Genomic DNA, 8,354 nt, shown 5'->3' with positions numbered 1-8,354 from the left:
TACTTAAACAGATAAGGATCGTCCCAAAAGAAATGCTTAACCTCGGCTAAAAACCTAGAACGATCTTGCTTACCCCAATGTTGAGGGGTTCGACCAGTAACAAGATAATTCACTATATTTGCATACCAAGGTGATTGGGAAACAGAGAACAATTGTTCATCAGGAAAGCTATCCCTTATAGGAAGGGAATCACTAGGGGAACTAACAACTAGCCTAGACAAGTGGTCTGCTACTACATTTTCTGCACCCTTTTTGTCTCTAATGTCTGGGGAAAATTCCTGTAACAATAGGATCCATCTAATCAATCTAGGTTTGGTATCCTTCTTAGATAAAAGGTATTTCAAAGCAGCATGATCTGTATAGATTATGATCTTAGAACCTAATAGGTAGGACCTAAACTTATCCAAGGCAAACACGATGGCTAAAAGTTCCTTCTCGGTAGTTGTGTAGTTCATTTGGGCATCATTCAGAGTTTTGCTAGCATAATAAATCACATGAAGTAATTTGTTTTCTCGTTGTCCTAAAACGACGCCTATAGCATAATCTGAAGAATCACACATAATCTCAAAGGGTAGGTTCCAGTTAGGTGCCTGGACTATCGGGGCAGTAGTGAGTAAAGTTTTAAGCTTCTCAAAAGCCTCTAAACAAGCATCATCAAAGACAAACTTAACATCTTTTGCAAGCAAATTGCAAAGAGGTCTAGAAATCAAGCTAAAATCCTTAATGAATCGACGGTAAAAACCTGCATGCCCTAGGAATGACCTAATATCTTTTACGGTTTTTGGGACCTGTAAAGTCTTAATAAGGTCAACTTTGGCTTTGTCTACCTCTATACCCTTTGAAGAGACGATGTGCCCTAACACAATTCCTGATTTAACCATGAAATGGCATTTTTCCCAATTAAGCACTAATTTTTTTCCTTACACCTAGTCAACACTAATGTCAAATGATGCAAGCACTCATCGAAAGATGAACCAAACACTGAAAAATCATCCATAAAGACCTCTAAGAACCGTTCTACCATATCAGAAAATATGCTCATCATACAACGCTGAAAAGTTGCAGGGGCATTACATAGCCCGAAAGGCATGCGTCTATACGCAAAGGTACCAAAGGGACAGGTAAAAGTGGTTTTCTCTTGGTCTTCTGGGGCAATAACGATCTGATTATAACCGGAGTAGCCATCTAAGAAGCAATAGTGACTATGTCCAGCTAATCGCTCTAGCATTTGGTCGATAAAAGGAAGGGGAAAGTGATCCTTCCTTGTGACCTTGTTCAATTTCCTATAGTCAATACACACACGCCATCCCGTGGTCACTCGGGTTGGGATTAATTCATTATTATCATTCTGGACTACAGTGATACCTGATTTCTTGGGGACAACCTGAACAGGGCTGACCCACTTACTGTCTGAAATTGGGTAAATAATACCCGCATCTAACAACTTAAGCACCTCTTTTCGAACTACCTCTTTCATGTTAGGGTTCAGTCGACGTTGCATCTCCCTAGAAGGTTTGGAGTCTTCCTCTAAATGAATCTGATGCATACACACAGTAGGACTTATACCCTTAATGTCTGCTATAGTCCACCCTAAAGCTTCCTTATTGTCTTGAAGTACATTTACTAGCCTACTTTCCTGATCACTATCCAAATGGAAGCTACAATCACAGGTAAAGTCTCAGATGGGCCTAAAAACACATACTTTAGAGTATCGGGTAGTGGTTTAAGGTCCAACTTTGGGGGCTTCTAAAGAAGGAATTAGGGTAGTCTCAGAAACTGGTAACGGTTCGAACCTAGCTTTCCATCTATCAGTGTCTAACACAGGGGTAGAATCTAATAGAGCATTCACCTGTTCAATAGTGCTATCGTCGTCAAAATCTAAACCAAAATGGGATAGACAACTTTCTAATGGGTCTTCAGACAAATGTTTGGTAATGACTCCTGAACTAAGGCTTCTATCATGTTCACCTCTCAACACATGTGTCATCTAGCTCATGAGGTTGCTTACTGACATTAAAAATGTTCATCTCCATAGTCATATTACCAAAAGATAAACTCATCACACCATTTCGACAGTTAATGATCGCATTAGACGTAGCTAAAAATGGGCGACCTAAAATCACAGGTATCTGGTTCTCTGGGTCAGGGACAGGTTGGGTATCTAGGACCACGAAATCCACTGGATAAATAAACTTGTCGACCTCAATAAGAACATCCTCGATAACACCTCGAGGGATTTTAACAGACCTATCAGCTAACTGCAGTGTCATCTGAGTAGGTTTCATTTCACCAAGTCCTAGCTGTAAGTATACATGGAATGGCAGTAAGTTCACACTGGCTCCTAAGTCAAGTAAAGCTTTTTCTACCCGGAAGTTACCTATTGTGCAAGCAATGGTAGGAGAACCTGGGTCTTTGTACTTTGGAGTTGTGGTGTTCTGAATGATTGAACTTACGTGACTAGCTAAAAAGGCTTTCTTATGGACGCTAAGTTTTCGCTTTCGCGTACACATATCCTTAAGGAACTTGGCATAAGCAAATTTGCCTAATTGCATCTAATAAGGGAAGGTTTATGGTAACTTGCTTAAAAACCTCCACTATGTCATTAAAGTTCGATTCCTTCTTTGTTGGTACTAATAGCTGAGGAAATGGGGCTCTAGGATAAAATCAGACCTTTCAGGAACCGAATTCACATCATCAGAAACTTTATCAGTCTCTTCAGCTACTGGTCCTGAGAGGTGAGATCCTGAGGGGTGAACTACAGTATGTTCACTATCGGGCATGGTTACCTTATTGTCTACAACTCTACCACTTCTAAGGGTTCTAACAACATTCAATTGATTCGATGGTTTTGCACCTAATTCATGAACTCCTCTAGGGTTGGGTTGTGTTTGACTAGGAAACTTACCTTTTTCTCTCAAAGAATCACTTATCAGACCAACCTGGGTTTTTAACTCGGAAATAGCCTGACTATTTTCTTGTCCTATCCTGTTACTAGCTTGTAGACTCTGTTCTACGGATAACTGAATTTTGCAGTTTGCTGAGTTAACAAGGCGAGAGATTCCTCTAAACTTAGGATTTTCTTATCTGACTGATTCTGAAACTGAGCTAGTCCTGAAGGATTCTTAGTATAGCCAAAACCTGGGGGAGCATTAGAATTACTAAACTGACCTTGACTTTGGCCCTTAGACCACGAAAGGTTCGGATGGTTTCTCCAACCAGGATTATAGGTTTCTGAATATGGGTCAATCTTTTGACGGTTATCAAATCTAGTGTTATTATAAAGAGCATTGGCCTGCTCTTCAATATTCTGGCCTTCCCAAAAAGGCTCCACTCTACCACTAGTCTGGCCCACTTCTAAGGCTTCTAACCTTTTTGCTATAGCAGCAATTTTGGCATCTGATTCATAGCCTCCTTCTACCCTATTAACGTTTCCTCTACTTAAAAGAATTGTTTTCTGGGGTGCCCTACTATTTTCCCATTGCTGGGTTTTTTCGGCGATTTCATTAAAAAATTCCATCGCCGCATCAACAGTTTGGTTTTCAAATCCACCAGTGCATAGAGACTCAACCATGGTCGTTGTGGAATAATCTAAACCCTCATAAAGGATCTGAACTAGCCTAACCTTTTCTAAACCATGATGAGGACACTGGGATAATAAATCATTGAACCTTTCCAAATACCTATATAAAGATTCTCCCTCTTGTTGTGAAAATGTGCATATTTGCGTCCTAATAGACGATGTTTTGTGCCTAGGGAAAAACTTATTGAAAAAGGCAGATGTAAGTTGTTCATATGTCTCAATTGACTCGGAGTCCAAACTATATAGCCACGACTTGGCCTTATCTTTCAGGGAAAATGGGAATAACCTAAGTTTCAAAGCATCATCATCTAAGCCTCTAATTCTTAGAGTACTACAAATTTCCTCAAAATCCCTAACATGGTAATAAGGGTTTTCATTTTCTTTCCCTAAAAAGATTGGGAGCATCTGTAAGGTCCCAGGTTTCAGTTCATAGGGTGCCTCCGTTTCAGCTAACTTAATACACGAAGGAGGTAGTCCTAGTTGGATTCAACAAAGCTTTCAAAGTTGCCATTTCTGGCGCTATCGGAGCAACAGGATTCTCTCCTCAGTCAAAGAACGTTCAAAAACAGACTCTTCAAAACGGACTTTCTAGATTAAGGTAATCGAGACGCTTCGAACTACTAGGTTTCTCTTTAACAAATCTACCTAGTGCGTCTCTTTTACGTTCAGGCATACAATAGAATTTTCTAAATTGGAAGGGTAAGCAAACACAGATCAAGGCCGACTCAACCAAATCAAACCTATTGATTTCTAGCAAACAAAAAGCATGATGGCTCCACTTAGATTGTTTCTAGACCAGCTTCTAATCCTTCGAACGGGAATTCGTTACAATTTAAGCAAACCCCTCTGGAATCAATCCGAGTTAACGTAAGTTGAATAGAGGCGAGGGAAGCTCGGTGGAGCTTTGATACCCAAGGCCTCACCGGTATTACAAGGCGGCGCAGTCACGCATTCAACTTACAGAAACCGTCAAGAACTTCGAAGTATGCTTAAAAGAGTAACCAATATTTTTCGAATGACTTTCCTGTTAAGCTCGTTACCCTATCGGTCTCGTTCTAGTCAAAATTTTAGGCTTAGGTTCGCGTAGGTTACGTGTTCCTAAAGCGGGCAAGAAGAGAACGGTGATGAAATCCGAACCCTTATCTTGTATGGCCAGGCCTTGCCCTTTACTAGAAAAATAAATGTCCGTATTCAGTCCTCAACATATATGCATACGAAGGAGTCCAGTAACTCGCTGACAGGGGATTCGCGAGTGTTTAGAATCTTACCTCCCGTTCCAGACGGGGGATGAATCGGTTGTAGTCGACTCGGGCCACTGACTCCGATGTCTAGTGTACGAACCCAAGGTGCAGAGACAATATCGTAATTGTCCTCCTTCTCTGCAAACAGTTTATATTTAAAGTACCCTTCCGTAGGGTAATAAAAAAAATAATGTCCCAAAGTCCAAAAGTCCAAAAAAAAAAATACAAAAATAATAAACCCTAATACAGTTTTTTTTTTAAAAAAATAAACAAACCCTAAACTAAAATTGTCTAAAATAAAATTGTCTTCTTTTCTGTTCTTTTTGCTTTAATCTTTAGCTCCAAGTCTTTATGAAATCACCAAACTCTTTGGCTCAATTTTCTTTATGATCCAGAACCTGTAGACACAAGATAAATACTCAAAAACATAAAAAAGGATAAAAATAAAAAAATAATAATAAATAAATAAATAAAATAAAAATAAATAAATCTAAAACCCTAAAAACAAGTCCGCGTCGGCGGCGCCAAAAATTGATGTGATTTGTAGATAGTGGTAAAAGTGGTTCGATTCTCAGACTTGTGAAGAATATTAGTTAGACTTAAATTCTAATATTAAAATAGAAACCTCACTAAAAATTATAGCAAACTCAATCAAAGTTGATATCAATATTAAAAGAACACTGAGGCTATGATTCCACTATTTTCCAAAGTCAAAGTTATTTAATCCAATATTTATATTCATGCAATTTTCTTGTTCAATTTGATTCTTACTATTGCAACAAGTAGATTTTCAAAAGCAATAATTGTAAATACCAAGCATGAAGCATCAAGAGTCTATAAACTAAGCATACTCCATCAAAATAGATCACAATCACTCAAATAAAAATCATATTCAATAATAGTCCAAGGCAAATAATCATAATAATAATTGCAATAAATTAAAATAAATAGATTGTACCGCTTTTTGTTGGAAAAATAGCTTCCTCTATCACCTTAGGAATGGGGTTTAGCTGCTCATATCAAAAACAGGTTCAAAATAATAAATCATGGCTCAAAAGGTGGTTTTATTGAAGAGAATATATAAAACAGCAGATCTGCAACGGTGTATAGATGTTACAAAAGTCACCGTTACAGTTGGTGATGCAATACTGAAGATATACGTTACTAATCAAATGTTACAGGATCAGAAATTTAAGACCCTAGAATACGACTGTCTTGCACAACTTAATGTTCTTCAGCTGTTAAACAACGACACTGTTCTGCGACTATTTCTCGTGCGTCAATGTTCTTCGCGTTCTTCCTCTTCTGCTGAGTTTGATAAAACTCTGATTTATTCTTCTCTAGCTCTCCTTAGGTCCCCAAACTCTCGACACCCCTTCTATATGACCCAAACAATCTATTTTTTTTTTATCAAAAATACCGATTAAATCTCTCCCAAATCTTCCAAAATCTATTTGCTTCTCTTCACGGCCAAGTTGCGGCAATTTCTTGTTTTAGAATTTCTACGCGTTTCCGACTTTCCTTTTTATTCTAAACTCTTCCTTACATAGATACAAATCTTTGGGAAGGTTTACAACACTTTAATCTCTCTAAAATTTCCTAAAACAGGTCACACACGTGACTTTCCATATTTTCTGTTGTGATAGAAATCCGTTGATTGAGCCCAGTCTAATCGATTTCAACACCCATATCAGATTCCTAGACCCATAAGGAGTCTATCCTATGAAAATCAGAGGTTTAATCGACCTCAAACTCCTCCAAATCAGGAACCCTAAAATCTGTTCTTCACTGCACCTACTTTCCCGCCAAAACTTGGTTTTTGAAATGTTGAAGATGGTTGCCCCTTATCCAGGGTAGGGGTGCGATTAGCAGCTGCCTGGAAATGGGATGCCCCTTAGTAATTAGGTTACCCCCTATCCAAAGTGAGAGTCCGAATAGCAAATGTCCTCCGGGTGCTTTCCGACAACTTTTCGAGCCAATTTTTTCCAAAAATGTTTATTGGCCAAAAATACCTACAAATAAATAAAACACCATAATAAATACAAAAATGAGCCCTAACAATATATAGAATTGAGACAAATCGGACATAAAAATGTGTCTGTCAATTTTGACCAGGTAAATAAAGACTGACTTTTTTTGTTGCCAAAATTTAGCAACAACCGACTTCTGTTGCAAAATTTCAACCAGAAAATAGAAGTCAGACTCCACTGACTAAGTCAAGAATTTTAGCAACAACAGTAAAATTTCGCAACAAATAATTTATGTTGCTATTTTTTTACCATGACTATTTGGGTCAGTCTTCGTTGACTTAGTCAATCTTTTGCAACTAATAGTAAAAAAATCGCAACTGTTTGATAGCTGTTGCGACGCATTAACAACTACATTTCTGTTGCGAATATTTATTACACCACGTTTCGCAACAGCTGGCTGCAGTTGCAAGCCCGATTCGCAACAGCGAAACGCAGTTGCGATTGTCCATTTTTGGTGTAGTGATGTGACAAATACTGAGGTCAGGATTATAAATTGAATGCTCTCTTGGGACATAAGTCAAACTGCAGGTCACAATGTGAAACCACGGTGTAAGAATAGATGATTCGCAAGTATAATATCACAAGCCATCTTCGACGACAAGACAAATTATAGGTACCAATGACATATTTTGGATCAGCGTCCTAATCTTTGAATCCAATCAAATTTTGTAGATTTTCAAAGGGCCACAAGCTATATTTTATTTCATACTAGTATATTTTGGGTCCAAGAGCATAGCTCAGTGGTATCCCATCAACTCCAATAAGGAGAAAGTCAAGGGTTCGATCCTCACCTTAGTAGAGGTTTGTATTCAATTAGTTGTATAGAGTGATTCGGCGGAGTTGGGTCTAGCAGTGAGGCTAGTCCAACTGGGTGGATTTGGATAGGACCTAGCTCCGGCTTTAGCCTATCAAAAACATAAATAAATTGGGTTAACGTGGAAAATAATATCAGTACCAAGTAGGGAGCACTTTGAGTCATAAATTGAGTAGATTTTGGTTATTGTGCATCTTATTAGCCTCCCAATAGAATTTTGTGAACCAAATTTTTAAGTGCTTTTCGTGTAGGGAATATTCATCCTCATCAAGCAAAATGGGTAGGAATAATAAGATGATTATTATTTCTTTATTTTTGTCTTCATCAACCGGGAAGATCTCGAAATAAACCATGGTAAGGGCAATTGTCTATATCCGTTTGTGGTGATTTTTCTTGTGCAATAAAAGATAATTTTCCCTATGGCATGGGATCATCGCTGGTTCAGCGTGCATCTAGTCCTGTTGTGTTATGGACACCTAGTGTTGTACCTGGTCCTGCTGGCTGCTAGACCTATTCGGTCATAAACTTTCTTGGTCTTGGATGCTTTCTCCTACACCTTCTTGGTCTTGCTCATGGCTAGTCTCAATGTAACACTTGCATTTTCCCCATGACGCATGCTAAAAATATGTGTCATTAAATGCGATGAAGTTTCATCTCAAGTTTGTGTTGCGCGATCAGGACATATTGGC

The 8,354-nt window shown here is 38.5% G+C and overlaps 1 pseudogene; it reads left to right on the top strand.

Moving 5' to 3' along the window:
- Window positions 1–3,629: 3,629 nt before the first annotated feature.
- LOC113327451 lies at window positions 3,630–3,729 on the top strand (annotated as a pseudogene).
- The last annotated feature ends 4,625 nt before the right edge of the window (window positions 3,730–8,354 follow it).

Source organism: Papaver somniferum, unplaced genomic scaffold, assembly GCF_003573695.1.
Source record: "Papaver somniferum cultivar HN1 unplaced genomic scaffold, ASM357369v1 unplaced-scaffold_10, whole genome shotgun sequence".
Lineage (NCBI taxonomy): Eukaryota > Viridiplantae > Streptophyta > Magnoliopsida > Ranunculales > Papaveraceae > Papaver > Papaver somniferum.
Note: the sequence above shows the minus strand (reverse complement) of the source record. Positions and strands in the feature narration are given on the sequence as shown.